Below are 16,829 nucleotides of genomic sequence, written 5' to 3'. Positions count from 1 at the left end.
TAGCAATTAATCTACGTTTAAAAGGTCATACATAAATCAAATTCTCCCTCTCTCTCTCTACCCAAACATAGAAAAATAACTGTATCCTTTAACACTATCCCAAACAATACTCATTGTCTATAAACTTAAATGAAACTAATAAGAATGACTCAGAGAGATTATGCCTCCGCTCCCTCGTTAGTACCGTGAGGATCAAAATTTGAAAATGCATGTACAATCCACAGTAAGCCAAAGTGCAGTACGTAATAGCGTATCATTCTAGTTGGGTCAGGCATGCCACATAAGGAATTTGAAGAGAGGAGTCAAATGAGAAGAAATGCAATAAGATGATAATAAAAATTCTTCACATGTCTGATCACCTAAATAATGGACCAGAGTGAAAGGAATCATGAACTTACAGGTAAGTATCCAAAGGTTCATATGCCAAAGTTCAAAGGTATCAAGAGTTCAATGAATCACACACAATAGGCAACAATATCAAATCAACAGCATTTCTACCAATGGGGGATATACGTTGGCCGTGTCTGGGTAATCGGCCTAGTAATGTAATACCAAAATTTACCGTGGTTCAAAAGACACGCTATCTTACACCGGCGGTGAATGATGTTGAAACTAGTTCCTATTCATATTCACATATACCTGTCGACGCGGCCAACATATATCCCCCATTGGTAGGATCAGAGTTCTTATGCTTGCCAACGTATTGTTGGCCCATTGGCGGGGCAGTTCAAAGTTCAAATCTAAGCATCACATGAAGTGTCCACAATCATGAAATAGATGTAAGGATTGGTAGAAGTCGGATACATAGCTTAGAAGAATATGGGTTCTTATCATGTCACAACCAAACAATACATGATCAAGAAGCATTCATTATCACTAGATCATACACACACTTCAAAGGGACATAAATCCAACCCCACGACTTCGGACGCTCGAATAGAAGTGTTCAAACGCCCAAAGGAGGTTTCGCGCCCAGACAGATGGAATCAAAAGAAACCGAGAGCCCAGATTTTTGAAAGTTTTGCATGTGTTTTGGAGCAGCTTCCCATACTCTCCTCACTCACGGCCTTCTCAAATCTTTCTTCTACTAGCTTCGTTTGGTTGCCCTGAGTCTCAGCAGCCGTGAGGATTTTGAAGGAATTCATTGTTTTGTTGCCATTCCTTGTTTGGTTGCCATTCCTTTCTTCTACTAGCTATTAGATGTCAGCCTTGGTGCAACGGTAAGGTTGCTCCATTGTGACTTGGTGGTCACGGCTTTGAGTCACAAAAACAGCCTCTCTTTGCATACAACTAGCCCTACCCAGACCCCGCAATGGCGGGAGCCTCGTGCACTGGGCCACCGTTCCTTCCCAGGTAATTATACATTTCAAACCCCCCCCCCCCCCCCCCCCCCAAAAAAAAAAAAAAAAAAGAAAAGAAAAGGGAAACGATAAATGCACCCCTTTTCATCACATGGGACACACAACTGTAGTGTACCTGGCAATCAAATCTGTTGAATTCTTCTGACGTGAAGTACATCAGCCCCTCTGCAGTCATTGATACATTACTGCTGGGTGTCCCAAGTAATGAAAAGGGGAGCATTTATCATTTCCCAAAAAAAGGTAGAATTTGGCTTGAAAAATCTTGGTACTGGTACTTTTTTCTCTCCTCTCTTTTTCTCGCTCCCCTCCCTGTATTCTATCTATTTAGTTATGACACCCCATACTTATTCCCCTTCTTTCTAGAGTCTACACTGTGCTAACAAACACTACTTACCACTATTCTCTGAGGTAATTCCAGACAAATCCTGCTTGTCTCCTCCCTGTTGACTTCTTATTCCACTACTCTCCTAGGCAAGGGTGGATCTAGGGGGGGCAATTGCCCCCCTAAAAAACTGAATTTTCCTAAATTAGTAAATTTAGATATCAAATTTTCTTAAAACTTCCCCCCTTGAAATTAGGGTTGCCACTTCAAATTAGGGATTTTTTCCAAGTATGTTAGCATTTTTTTTAGGGAAATGATAAGTTTGCCCTCCTTTTTTACTTGGGATAGCCCACTCTAGTGTAAAAGATAAGTCAAAAATACACTTGGCAAGGATGTCGCAAGTAAAAAATAGGGGTGGATCGATATATCACTACCCTTTTTATAAAGTTGCCCCTAAAAATTGGGATTTTTTCCTTCATAGTTTAGTTATGTTTTTCGTATAAAGTTCCTATATAATAGGCTTTTTTAATGACTTTCTCATTCGCAACCTAAATCTCTCCCTTTATGCGAACTCACCTTAGTTAAGCAATTATGAGATTTTATATGTTAGTGCACGTAAATTTTTTCTCAAAAAATACTGCGGGCCCACTTCATCGGATGATCCAAAGTTTTCATTTGTTGGGCCACAACATAAATAGGTTGCTCCATGTAAATCATCTCCATAGGATGATCCTAACCCTCCGATCGATAATGAGATTGTCCTTTAGATTGAGGGCTTAGTATCATCCCATAGAGATCATTTAAGTTGTGTAGAACATGAGATGTATATAGTGGGTCCCACGCATTAGAACACAAGGTGTAATTACTGGGCCCCGCTACATAAAAATATTAGGTGTAAAATGCGGGCTCCACCTTAAGGATTAGAGGGAGATGGTGGGCCCCACCTATCAAAATTTGCAGTCCAAAATGGTGGGCCCCAACATGCTATAACAACCATTTTCTGCCCCTCCTAAAGTATATTACTGGATCCGCCCCAGCTCCTAGGTCAGTGCTGCGCATGCAAACATACCTAGGTAAACAAATATTCTATGAGGCGTTAGGGAGGAGGCTAGATCCAAGTCAATGGAGTTGGTGAAATAGCGCCCCAACTTTGTATTTATTTATTTAACTTGATAACAACCTAAACTGACGGTTAAGGAATGCGGATTGAAGCAGCAAGTCTAATATATATTTTCACCAGGAAATCCTTAACTCTTCCTAATTAATTCAAGCTGGTTTTGCTATTTGTACTAGGGTAAAAGTGGTTGTTCTTGCCAAAATTCACAGCTAGATTCTTCTATCTGAAAACAACCCATTTCTTAAAAACTAGAGAGATCACATGAGTCGATCTTACCTTATTGCATTTGTTCTAATTTCAATTGTTTTGGCTCTCCACTTCTCTCCAGGTAGCTGTTTTCAATTTTCCAACATCTTTATTTTTACTTCTCATCACATCAACTTTCTCTTTTTATAGGATCTGGGTCTAAGGAGATGATATTTCGTAGAGGAACTCCTCTCAATCAATCTATGGTGGGGTTTTCTTTCATTTTTCTTTCAATTTCTAATGATTTTTAAAGCCATTTTTTGTAGGCCATGGTTTTAAACACTTGTTTTCTTTTGATGTTTTTTAGGAGGATTGGAAGAAAAGTACACTGTTGATGGATTACGATAAACCGCCCCTCAACATGAATCCTGGTATTGTCCCTTAACAATCAAAAGAACAACAATACACTGGGACTTGGCTGGCAGTTGAAGATAATAAGCACCAATTATGTAATCTTTGTGTTGGTTTCATGATAGTTTTTTGTTCCATGTGTGAAGGAAAAACTTTAATATGGTTGAGTAATCGTTTAGCTTAGAACTCGCTTTGAAGCTTGGCTGGAGTATCTGCATAACGATTCAATGCAGGAGTACATGTCAATTGCTATGCCCACAGCAACTAAGTAAGATTTTATGTAAAGTAATTACAAATTTAATATGTAGTGAGACCCAATTGAAGACATCTATAAGGGAATTTGTGTGGATGGTTCTTAGCAGATCGAGGGTCGGATAATTTGTCATGGTAATCGGATCAGATTCATCAGATTATTTAAATCAAAGGCCGAAGGCTATAAGTTCTTGATCAAACCTATTTAAAACGATCAAATCAATGATCAGATGTTCAGATCAAATTCATAGATTATTTAAATCAAAGGCCGAATGCTATTAGTTCTTGATCAAATCCATTTAAAATGATCAAATCGATGAACAAATAAGCCCAACATCACATGATTCGACGAGTAAAGAGCCCCCATAGTTTGTGAAAATCATATGGAAGGTCGCCTCGGGGTGAAGTTTTCCGATATTGGGTTCGGTCAAACGAACACGCACTCAGTCGACCGAGCTTGGCTTCGGTCGACCAAGTGGGCCTTCGGCCGATCGTAGTGTAGGCACTGAAATTTTTTAAAGTTTTCAGTTTGGAGTTCTGCCGACCGAATAATGGCACGGTCAACCGAACCCCACTTTCTAGAAGGGTCTCCTTGTAGGTGTGTGGCACTATCACGTGTTGAGCTGTTGTCTCGATTCGGGCTGTTGTCTCTAATAGTTGGCTGGTTTTATTTTGGATATGTGGATTAAATTGTATGTATGATATCGAATGCCTTGCACGCTTGTAAGGCTCTCCTTGCAGGTGTGTGGCTGGCTCATGTATTTGTCATCGGATCGGATTTGCCCGGTAAATTTTCTCAACAAACCAGATTTCTTTAACTTCATATAAATTGACGACAATACCCCTATTAATTAACTAAAGACGATTAGGGATTTAGGGTATTTCAGACAGAAAGGTAGGGATTGGTGGCTCATTGATATTCATGAATAGGCTATGCCAAATGAAGAGATCTACAATGAAGAGAAGGGAAACTTATGGATGGGATGTGGCCATAGAAATGAAGAAGATGCTGATGGCAGTCCTATATCACTTCTAGACAGATGTGAAGAAACAAAATCAGGGGGGCCACTACCATATCCTTAAAAAATTTGGATTCTATGCCATCATAGTGATAGGCCTCTCGTTTTTTCGCTTGGGGTGTAGCTTCTTAGCTTACTCTAATATTTGTTTTGTAGCATTGTCATGTTGTTACAGTTTGTACCTAGGCTCTTTAGCTGTTGTGCCCCTCCCACATCCCACTGATTAGATTTCTGAGTCCCCACTTTGCCTCTCTTCTTTTTTATCCTTTCCCTTCTATAAATGCATCTAATACTCTAGTAAGAAATCGTGGGAACCATTTTCTTAAACGCCCTGAAAGAAGTTATGGGTCGATCATACGTTCTCACTGTTCTTCTTATTTCATCTGTTCTTTCTCACTGCTTACACCAGGGTAATTGATTTTACGTCTTTTTACCTTTTTCTTTTTCTTTTTTGTTGCTTTCATTGAGGCTATTTTTTCTATGTATTGTAGGATTTGGGGGAAAGGAAATGAGATATGAAGAAGCAGCTCTTGTTAATCAACTTGAGGTGGACTTTTCCCTTTTTGTTTGTCTTTGTTTTAACATGTTTAATTTTCAACCGTTATTACAGGATAAAATCCTAAAATCGTGCTTTGTTTCTGTTGGATTCTCAGAGGAACTTGGAGAAAAGAAGAGTCACAATTGAATTTACTACTGATTATGATGGTCCAGTGAGAGGTGCAAAACCTGGTGGACAATGTACCCCAGAACCCCACTATTAAGCATGAAACAAAGAGGACGGGCAAAGAGAGAGAGAGACAGGGGGTGTTAAAGTTAGCATAATTTTCTACTGTGCCAAATCAGATACCCTGGCTGAGGAATGTAGCTATTTCATTGCTACTGAGTCAGCTCAAAACTCACTTTGAGACTTGCCCATTGCTTCTTCTTTGTTTCTTAATTTGTCTATTTTGTGAGTGTTTTTTAGTAGAAAACTCATTGAGTCAACTTGAGACTCACATAAGGTGTGAAACAACGAATTACTCCATAAGCTTAAGCTGTTAAAGATGGCGTTATTTAATCTTTTATACTTTAACACTCTCCGTCACGTGGGCCCCCTCTTTTTTAGGGTTGGCCTACACGTGTCACATGTGACCCCTTTTTATGGGTTGGCCAGCAGATGTGGATTTTTAATGTCAAGGAGCTTTGAACCCATGGCAATTGCTCTGATGCCATGTGAAACAACCAATTACTCCAAAAGATTAAGTTGTTAAAGATGGTGTTATTTAGGGGCCGTTTGGATACGCGGATTTTAGAATTCCGAATTTCTTCAAAATTGTAGCTAAGAGACAAGAGAAGAAGCGGACCAACCATCGTTTTTGACTCGTTTTTTACTTCTCGCCCTTCTCTCCGTCAGCAAGAACATAGCAGATGCTCCCACATTTCCAGGTTTTAGAAATCTCAGGATGCAGGAGAGATTTTTAAAACCTGATTTTCTTACTTAAAGTCCAAGAAACGCTGTCAGGACAGTATACAGCAGCTTGATCATGAACCATCTTTAACACTGTTTTTCAGACTAAAAACCTGGATTCTAAAATCCGCGTATCCAAACGGCCCCTTAATCTTTTATACTTTAACATAGGTCACCTACACATTAATGCTAATGAATTATAAAGAGAAGAACACTCATACCGGAGGCTTCTGAAAAACCATTTCCTAAGTACCGTCCCACAGCCCCACAAAGTATGATTAAGGTCAATTAAGGTGAAACAACTTTTATTTAGTTAATCTAATATCTGAACATTTGAATTTAAAGACAACTCACATATGGTCAAAGATGTGTCGGTGCGCTTAGGGTACATTTGCAAAATTAAGCAACTATTACTCTATTTGTTATGCGTTCAAGACATCAGTCTGCTTCTAAATTTGGTAACAAGGTTCTCATAATTTGGTCCAAAACCCATGAGAATGTAAATAGCCTGGTCATATTCTTGAATATGATGGATGGATGATGCAAATTGATAGGCTAACATCTTAGTACTGGAAGGGAGTATGTGACTCCGACGACTCACCCCTAAAAGCTAGCTGTTAGAGGGAGGGTGCACATTCCCTTATAACCCATCCCCATCCATCTCACTTATCCGATGTGGGACTATTTGCTTTTGCGTGGAACCCCAACAATCTCCCCCTCCACGCGGAAGCAACGTGGACCATCTCGCCCCTCCACGCGGCAGCAATGTGGGAACCACGAGATCTTCTCTAAGGGAATTCCACTGTCCTCGGAGTCATACCGGGGTTACCGAGATCTTCCCGGGAGTTACCATGCCCCAGCTCTGATTTTGTTGTTTTTAGAAAGGTTTTTCGATTGCCTATCTAAAGAGTCCAATCTTATGCAATTTGGACTTGATTTGGCTAAGTTAAAAGCATTTTACAGATATGATATAGTTAGATTACAAGATTACTATTTTACGATGTTTTAGTCATGTTTCTAGTTTTTATTTTTGTTGATTTAGATAGAAGATTGAGAATAATTGTTTGGCAAGTATTTTGGGTTACTATTCTTAGGTTTTGGCTCTCTATATAATGTAATGGCATGAGGAAAGAAAGGGAGATTGAATAAATTTTATTTTTGGGACATCACTTGTGAAGATAGCATTGGCTCTTTCACGTGGGTGAAGGAGCGTCGTACCTTTCACGTATTATATTGAAGTTTTTCTCCAAAACCGTGGCATGGGTTTTCAAACCCACACGAGATTATTTTAGTTGCTGCTTGTGTTAATCTTCATCTTGGTGTCACTGCCTCATGCTTCCCTGCATCACTAGGCCATTCAAGAAATTCTTTGGGTTGTAGACGACCATGGAACTCCGAAAAATTAATCTTGATGGAGTCGAAATCATGATAGATCCTTCCCAACATAGCCTCCTCACGAGTATTGGCGAAGGGATTCACATTGGACTCGTCACTAGAACCTCCATGGCTTGATCCACTATGCTCACTACGAGCCTCTTGGAGTTCAAGTCGCATAGTAAGTTGCTCAATTTGTCTTCGAAGCGGTTAAAGTTCATCATCTCTTTCATCTCTCAAATTTTCCATCATATGGTTACCACGCCTTCGTCTACCTCTTCGTACCTCCATGAAAACTAACGTTAGCTCTGTAACACATGATGCGAATGCTTAAGAGGGAAGAAGAAGAAATCTAGAACTTAAGAACGCAACAAGAGAAGAAGAACCAAAATGGGAACAATGCTTAACCCTATTGATATAAAATCAATTACAAAAGTTTATCAAAATAAAAACCCCCCTTCTACAGATGATTTCTATCTATTTAAATGAAAGACATTAAGAGAAAATCCGTTCAAACTCCTCCACAAGCTAGCTTAGGGACTTACATAACATTAATTGCTTTCGAACTCAAAAAATTTGACTAGCTTGGGAACCCACAGACACATACCACTAAAACTGCAGAGCCCAAATACTTGTTGAAAATTTCTCAAAATGTTGTACAACTTCCTAGTTTACCACTTTTCCAAATCTTGCCATCTCGAAGTCAAAGAATCAAGTTGAAAAAGGCCAACAACATTATAGCGGGAATACACTTTGGAACTCCACCCAAGCCACCTAGGCATGACATGGGAACCATGTTGGCACTACAACAATTCCCTAGGTTAACATTGAAGAAGAACTTGTTATTTGAGCTTCTAATCCGTGAGTATCATTCACTGTGTTATTTGAGATGCTATAATGGGTTAAATAGTTTACCGGAATAGAAAATAGTGCAGGGTTAAGTTAGCTATATATTGTTTTGATGAAAATTGCTCTGATATGATATGCACTTATTGATATCGAATGCCTTGCATGCTTGTTGGGTTTGCCTTGCAAGCATGCGGCACTGTTGCTATCCGGGCTGGATTCCGGGTTTGGAGCATGACACCGTCAATGTGGGATCAACAATAGACAAGAATTTTCTCCTTAATTAGATCAACAGAACCGTAAAGTAGTTGGCTTTTCTCCACCATAACATAATTTCTTGGTTTGACTATAGAAATACCGTTATTTTAATGACGAAATGACACATCATACAATGCCAGTTGATTTGATAGTCCACCTGTAGCAATAGTTTACTTCTTCAACAGAATAAAATTATGTTTTTGCTTGTGGGGATTTAGAATGAAGAGTATTGTTGTTATACCATCTCGTCTTAGAAGGCTCTTTTAATGAATCAAAACCTAACTGCAAGAGCAGGTCTCGTCTTAAAGTCTTATTTCAAATACATTTACTAGAGGTCTTCTTTCACAAAAACTTCATAATGCAATTCTCTTTAAAGATTAGCAATAGATTTTTTCATATAAAACTCCATAATGCAATTCTCTTTAAAGAATAGCAATAGACTCAGTCATATAATTGGAGGACTGCTTGTAAATAAGGAACAACTAACCAAGAAGAAACAAAATAGGAAAAGAAAATTGGGCTTGAGTCAAGACTTTCTTCTTCAACCTAGAGGTCGGAGGTTCAATCCCAGCTTAAATACTAGGAAAAAAAGAAGATAAGAAAATGACACTGGGAAGGTTTGCAAATGAATCTTTAGCGAGATTTTGGCAATTAGAGGTACTACTTTCTGTTAAACTTTTACTAATTTTTAATTGTTTGTTTGGTAAAGATGCAGCTCTAAGAACATATAAATCCTTATTCAAGGGTCATCTTATTCAAGGCAAACCACTTTTCAAGAATCAGAAGCAGATGATCTTGGTTCTGTTTCAAACTTTAAAACCATAGCCGGATTGAATCTAAATACAATCCATTTCATAAAATGGTGAAAATAATCATGGGTCAATCTTACTTTCTCACAGTTGTTGTGATTTCAGCCATTGTTGTGTCTGCATGCTTCTCTCAAGGTAATTTATTTCCTTCTTTCTTTCATTCTTTATGCCTCTTCTAAGGCTTTGTTCCTCTATTCCATAGCTTACGGAAGAAATGCAATGGGACTTGAGAAAAGAGCACCTTCTGGTAATCTACTTGAGGTGGGCATTCCCCTTTTTTTTCCTTTTCTAATTTTGCTTAGTGGTTTCATAATGTGACTTGCTTTGCTTTTGTCTGATTCTCAGGAAAATTTTGCGAAAGGAGTTGGGATGGAATTTTCATTGGATTATGAAAGGCCCACACAACGACCACCAATCCGTGGATAATTTATTGTTACATCAGCTCTGAATATAAACATATAAATGTTGGCATAAATTGTTATGTGTACTAAATAAGTCCGGGCATTTCATAATGTCCATGGCCAGATATGATTTCTCTAGCTCCCCAACATTTGGTCTATCTGTTTAGTTGCTGTTGTATTTGTTTCTGTTTGTTATTGTCTTGTTTAGGTTTGTCTCTCGTGTTGTTCTTGATTTTCTCTTAATGTTATGCATCGTTTTCCAAGTGCAAAAACAACAAGACATGAAATTTCATGCATGAATGTGCAAAACACTAATGGTTGCATTTTACTTTGATTTATGTGGATGCCTTTGTACTGCCAACTCACTAAGTCAACTCGATTAGGACTTGGTTATGCTTCGTAGGGAGCACTTTCTTAATTTGTAATGACATAAACACAAGGGAATCAGCATCTGAAATGTTAATATGGAGTGCATTTTCTACTAGGAATACACTTCAGTAGGAAAAAGGCTCCTGCTAAAATTGATCTCTACAGTATGAACAACTTACCATGAAAGTTTTTGTTCATGATTCCAAAATTTCCCTTCAACTTGGGATCAAGTTATCGAAAATTTTCAACAGTGGGCGTCATTTGAACGAGATCTATACTATGAGATTTGGAGAAAATAAATATATAAATTGGCAGTGATGGAATTATAAAAATTTGAAAGGACCAAACTTCATTCAATCCAACTTTTTTCCGTTAAAACTGTCACGCCCCCAACCTGAAGGCGCGACAAGCGCCCCATGCCTATAAAATAAGCCTTACAAGCACGCAAGGCTTTCATGCTCAAACATTACATACAATTCTAGCAATTCAACCTTACCAATACGCCAAAAGCTCCAGAGCTGATGTAACGCGTTAGGCAAGGCCCTTTAAACTTGTCTCATACCAGGTTGGGTCCCACCAAGTCCCATACCTATGCGGGCCCCCACTCAAGACCATAACATTCCACCACGCTTCAGCATCCGCATTCCTCGGCGGCCCACTCTGTGACGGCTTTCACTCTGACCTTTTTTTCCAGGTAGCCCTTTCTACATGTCGCCCCTTCCGTGACTCGAACACGGGACATGGTGGCTGCTCTGATATCAAATGTTAGGTAACTTACCAATACGCCCAAAGCTTCAAAGCTGATGGAATGCATTAGGCAAGGCCCTTTAAACCTGTCCAATACCAAGCTGGGTCCCACCCAGTCCCATACCTAGGCGGCACTCAGAACCGTATCATACTCCCTCGCACCACTATTGACCAGCTGTACTTAATCAAGTCATGATATTCTCACCAGCGATAATTACGGCACTAGGAAGCCGTCACATTGCACCCGGAATACGGAAACTCCTCCTACAAAGGGGAACCATCCTCTCCACGCTATGGGATCAGCTCCCCATGGGACCAAATCCCTTCTCCAGAGGTAACACATTACATCCTAGTGCTATGCTATCATTCTATTGATCTCAAAACTGACTTGAGTGTCGGAGGGTTCCCTTGGAGTTCCAACTCTAGGTGTTTCCTAACTTGTTGTCTGTGAGCGCAGGTCACAGGTCAAGCTTCGGACAACGGGCGGGACCATTACCATCATAGTCGTTCGTTCGCTTCACCAAATTTGAGCACCAACAATCGTAAAAGCACATATTTCATGCATTAATCATTTTAGTCCATGTAATATATAGACAACTAGTGTTTGAACATAAATATGATTATTCGCATATAATGATTATGATTGTCCTAGGTATGATACAGTAAATATCCCACTTGTGAATAGACATTTTTTTTAACCGGAATTTATCTAGAAACTGGGGCCGGCATCTTTGGTTTTATTTATAAGAACAAAATATACAAGAGGGCGACATCGCACCTTCCCTCCAAATCCAAATATAAATAAAACAAAAAATATTTTCCTCTGAAGTTACAAATGCAAATATGATTAAATTTTCTTGTTAGTGTGACCCGATCTAGATAATGATCAGTTCAATTTTTTAATGATCAGTTCAACTTAGCTGTCTATTTCTAAATCACAATAGAGTTGATGTCAACCATTGGTCTATTTCATTTCATTCGTGGAGTGTCCCTATAAAAAAAATGATGTAAGTACAGCTCTGTTGATAAATCTTTGTTAGTCTTGTGACCTGGTCAGAAAGAAGACAAATCAATGACCCAAAACGACCCGGCGAGTTGAACACTAAATAAGTGTACAAATGGAAGAGATATTGGGTCTTCTGATCTCTACTTCTTTATCTATTTGCTTTGATTTTCGGGTAAAACTACTTAGCGAATTTGAGAACAGACCATTTCAAAGTAAAACCAAAGAGATCATGGGTCGATCTTACTTTCAAATGCTTCTCCTTATACTAGTTGTTTTGGCTCTCTGCTTCTTTCAAGGTAGCATTCTTTCTGTTCTTTATTACCTTTATGTTTAAATTTCATCATTCGCATTTGTTTTCTTTTCTCTCTGTGATTCTTTTCTTCCTGTCTGATTAGGACATGGGAGGAAGGTAATGAGAACTGGGAAAGGAGCTCCTTTCAGTCTGATTAAGGTTGGGTTTTCCCATGTTTTTTATCTTATTTCTCTCACAGTATTTTCTAAGTACCTGCAGTTTTTTTGGGTAATGATTTTGAAATCTTCATTTTGTTTGCATTGGGTTTTCAGGCCACGATTGAATCTATGATGGATTATACACAGCCAGTACGCGATCCAAATATTGGCGAGTCTGCCATTAATGATAAAAAATGAAAAAATAATTGTAACATTTTCTGTTTAATTTTCACTTTGTGCTAAGGCCCTGTTCCACAGTTTGTTTTTTTATTTTGAGAAGTGATTATGCCCAAAAACTGATTGGATGATCCTAGCCCTCCAATCTATTGACAGACGTTGATATATTTAATTCTCTACATATCGAAAAGGTTAGGGTTAGGGTTAGGATCTGCCTATGGAGATCATTTTTGGGGTGAGGCCTATTTACATTGGTGCCCAACGAATGATCAGTTTGGATCTTCAAAGATCCAAACAAGGAAAATGATATATTCAACCCCTTTTCATTCTTGGGCCACTCTTTTTTGTGTAAAAAATGGGCAATGATATTTGCACTCCCCCTGCAGTACGCATTCGTCCCCCTTTTAATGTGATTTGACGTCAAAAAAGCGTTAAAGTTGCCTCTGTTCATGATATAAGAGGGGTGAATGCAAAATATCATCGCCCAAAAAAATTAGTCATAAACACAATAGAAGTACTTCCCCTAAATCATTCAGTTTGTTGGCACAACCAACTGTCCAGGTTTTGGAGAGAGTGAGTGCAATGGTCGTGTGTGAGAACTGAAAAAGAGAGAAAGTTGAGGGTGAATTTTTCATTTTAAGAATTTTAATGGAAGATAGTAACGGCCGTTTACTTTTGGGATGTTCTTGCAATTAATTTCCAAAAACGAAGACTATTTGGCAAAGGGAAATGATAAATGTGCCCCTTTTCATTACTTGGGACACCCAGTTGCAATTTATCCATGACTACAAAGAGGCCGCTGTACCTCACATGAGAAGGATTGAAGGGACTTGATTGAATCGTACCCTGCACCTGGGTGTCTCAAGTAATGAAAAGGGGCGCATTTATCATTTCCCTTTGCCAAATAGCAGATTCATTAGCCACCTCTCTGTATATCTAAACCCTTTGCAGACATCCATACAGTGACCAACTGAATTCCAATCTCAATATGCTTCAGCATAAACCAAAGACCTAAGTATCCAAGCATCAAATGTTAACCACGCAAATTGAGACATTTCGTGTTCTAGTTGGTCCCAAACCTGATCTTATCTACATGCAAGCACACGATCGGATCATTCACTCAAACAAGTTTCTTCTAAACCTGCATATGGCTCGGCTCCTTCAAATGTGACTAGATTCCCGTGCAAGAACTGAACATTCTTATTGTATTTCTAATATTCAAATACTGACTCCCTTTCAGTTGTAAAAGAAATGGCTATTAGGTAGAATCGTGAACCAGTGATGGCAGTTCTGCTATATGATTGGATTCTCGGTTCAGGCCTCTTGAAGGAGAGTGGCTCACGAATGAAACCTCTTAGCATTCAATATTCTTTGGAATCACATGAACTAGCTTTAGTTGAAACTTGTGTATAGTCCAGGAAGAATAATATTCCAGACATCATAGCAGGTTTTTAACATTCCTGTGCTCTAGACAATGGCTTCATATATGAGCATGATGAAAACCGTGTGAACAGAGCTCCATTTGGATGAGATTTTGGATTCCATTGTCATTCAACACACACCAAACGAATGGTGCCAAGATGGTTTGCTCAATCAAATGACCTCGCTGTTCACAGTAGCTTCTTCAAATTGCAAAACTGCTATGGGAAGCTCTCCAAAATAGCTAATTACATTAAACACAAATCTACTTGTGCACTTGCTTGTGAGTATCAAGTGTGATTCTTGTCTGACTAACTAGACGTCCAATTGAGGTGTGGGTTAACTCACAGACATGAATTCTCAATTCGGAAATTGAAGTTTCAATTGTCCTTTTGCAATTTTGAAATATCATGATAACTTCAATTTCACATCAAAATTGGAGAAGTTCCTCATAAATTCTTGGTCACAAAAGAAAACATTTCATGCATTAATCATATTAGTCCATGTAACGTTATAGACAAGTGGTGTGGAACTTAAATATTACTTGTGAATGAGTGCTGTTATGGAGAACGAGAGTGGAACCAAACAAATCCCCACATGCCGCATGGCATGGGAGGCATAGTTTTGCCATTTTCATGGAGATAAAAGCCAAAAATCAAGGGAAAGAATGGTAATGTGTAAAGAGGTTATTTATTGGGTTGCATACTTGGTCGCTAAATCGGTTATTCTTACTTTAAACAGGTTATAGGGGGATTTTGCCCTGTTATTCTTACTTTAAACAGGTTATTGTAGTCTTTTAGATGTAAATTCAATTTTTCTTTTTGGTGAGACCCAATCAGTTCAACTTAGCTGTCCATTTTAACTGTCCATTTCTCAATCGTAATGGAGGAGAATGTCAACCCTAAGCCTATTTTCATATCAATCATTCATTATTAAGAGGGATGTCTATAAAAAAAGGAATGAAAGAACAGCTGTGTTGATGAATCTTTGTGAGTCTTGTGACCGGGTCAGAAAGAAAACAAATCAATGACCCAAAACGGCTGCGACTTGAACACTAAATAAGTGTACAAATGGAAGAGATACTGAGTCTTCTGAATTGAAATTCTTTTGCTATTAGCTTTTGGTTTTTCCAAGTTTTCGAAGCTACAGGTGTAAAAAGGGCGGCCCAGTGCACGAGGCTCCCGCCATTTCGAAGCTACATGTGTATTAGGCGAATTTGTGAACAGCCCATTTCAAAGAAACTAAAGTGATCATGACTCGATCTTACGTTAAAATGCTTCTTTTGATTCTAGTTGTTTTGGCTCTATGCTTCTTTCAAGGTAGCATTCTTCTTTTCATTCTTTCATTTATGATCAGAAGAATGATAGATTGAAGGGCGCCCTTGCAAAAAGCCAGCTACAAGGACACCCCTATTGTCCATCTCAAGTATGTGAATTTATGAGGGCAGAGAAAAATGTGGGATTGGCATAGGGGCACCTTTGTAACTGGCTTTTTGACTGGTTTTTTGCAAGGCCACCCTTCAGTCGGATGCCCTTGCAAAAAACCAGTTACAAGGGCGCCCTTATTGGTCCATCTCCATAAAACTGCATTTAGTGTTCCTTAAGGGGCCGTTTGGCTACGCAGATTTTAGAATCCAGGGTTTAGTTTGAAAGCACTCTAAAAGAGGGTTTCATGATCAAGCTATTGCATGTTGTCCTGACAGTGTTTCTAGGATTTTAAGTAAGAAATCTAGGTTTTAGAAATCTCTCCCGCATCCTGAGATTTCTAAAACCTGGAAACATGGGACGATCTGTTGCGCTCTTGCTGTCGGAAAGAAGGGCTAGAAATCAGAAAACAACGGCTGGTCTCTTTCTTCTCTCGTCTCTCATCTACAATTTTGAAGAAATCAAGGATTCTAAAATCCGTGTATCCAAACGGCCCCTGAATGTTATTTTTGTCAACACCAATTCCATATTTGTTACTGCCCTCATAAATGCACATACTTGAGATGAACCAATAGCGCCCTTGTAACTGAGTTTTTGCAAGGGCGCCCTTCAGTCTATAATCCCTCGTTTATTTCATAATTTTCATTCTTTCTTTTTATCTTTCTGATTCTTTCCACCTTGTTTGGTTAGGACTTGGGAGGAAGGTAATGAGGACTGAGAAAGGAGATCCTTTCAGTCTGGTCAAGGTTGGGTTTTCTCATGATTTTTAAATTATACTTCTCCAAATATTTTGTATATTTGGATAGTTTCTCAATCAACGATCTTGATATATTCCTATTGCTTTTGTTGTGTTTTCAAGCCACGATTGAATCTATGATGGATTACCAGAAGCCAGGACACAATCACAATATTGGCTTCTAGGATCCGATTAATGATAGAAATGAATAAATATGTGTAACTGTTTCTGTATAACTTTCACTTTGTGCTAGGGACCTGTTTGATTTGGATTTTGACAACCGATTGTGGGTCCATAACTGATTATTGGTCACAAATTTACATTAAATTTTGCCTCTTATAATCAGTTTGGGACTCAATCGGTTCTCAAAATCTAAAACAAACAGGGCCTTGTTCTTTCTTTAATTTTGTGATGTAAAATATGTTTCCTGACACTATGTTGCACGATAGTTCTAGGTTGAATAGTTCTTAGAAAACCCGGCTTGAAATTAAGAATTTTGTACAGAGATCGTTTCACTTCCTATTTCGCACATCTGATCGTTATAATATTAGACTTGATTGGAAGGATGTGATATGATATAATGCATATTTGTCTGGCGAAATGAACCCAAAATATCTATTGATTTTGCCCAATGACTTGTCAATTTCTACCAATTAAAGTCAAGACAAGATGGGATTTTTATCAATGTATCGATCACT

At 38.7% G+C, this 16,829-nt stretch overlaps 3 long non-coding RNA genes across 3 annotated transcripts; all 3 read left to right on the top strand.

Moving 5' to 3' along the window:
• The first annotated feature begins 2,891 nt into the window (after positions 1-2,891).
• On the top strand, positions 2,892-3,758 carry LOC143885785 (uncharacterized). The gene is made up of 3 exons (XR_013253589.1): positions 2,892-3,128; positions 3,197-3,252; positions 3,354-3,758. It is a non-coding gene; the product is annotated as an uncharacterized LOC143885785 (long non-coding RNA).
• Positions 3,759-4,935: 1,177 nt separating this feature from the next.
• LOC143885791 (uncharacterized) lies at positions 4,936-5,710 on the top strand. The gene is made up of 3 exons (XR_013253591.1): positions 4,936-5,078; positions 5,160-5,215; positions 5,322-5,710. It is a non-coding gene; the product is annotated as an uncharacterized LOC143885791 (long non-coding RNA).
• Positions 5,711-11,920: 6,210 nt separating this feature from the next.
• On the top strand, positions 11,921-12,685 carry LOC143885784 (uncharacterized). The gene is made up of 3 exons (XR_013253588.1): positions 11,921-12,221; positions 12,321-12,376; positions 12,490-12,685. It is a non-coding gene; the product is annotated as an uncharacterized LOC143885784 (long non-coding RNA).
• The last annotated feature ends 4,144 nt before the right edge of the window (positions 12,686-16,829 follow it).

This window comes from Tasmannia lanceolata, unplaced genomic scaffold (genome assembly GCF_043159265.1).
Source record: "Tasmannia lanceolata isolate RefF3 unplaced genomic scaffold, GAP_Taslan_0.1 ptg000009l, whole genome shotgun sequence".
Classification (NCBI taxonomy): Eukaryota; Viridiplantae; Streptophyta; class Magnoliopsida; order Canellales; family Winteraceae; genus Tasmannia; species Tasmannia lanceolata.
Note: the sequence above shows the minus strand (reverse complement) of the source record. Positions and strands in the feature narration are given on the sequence as shown.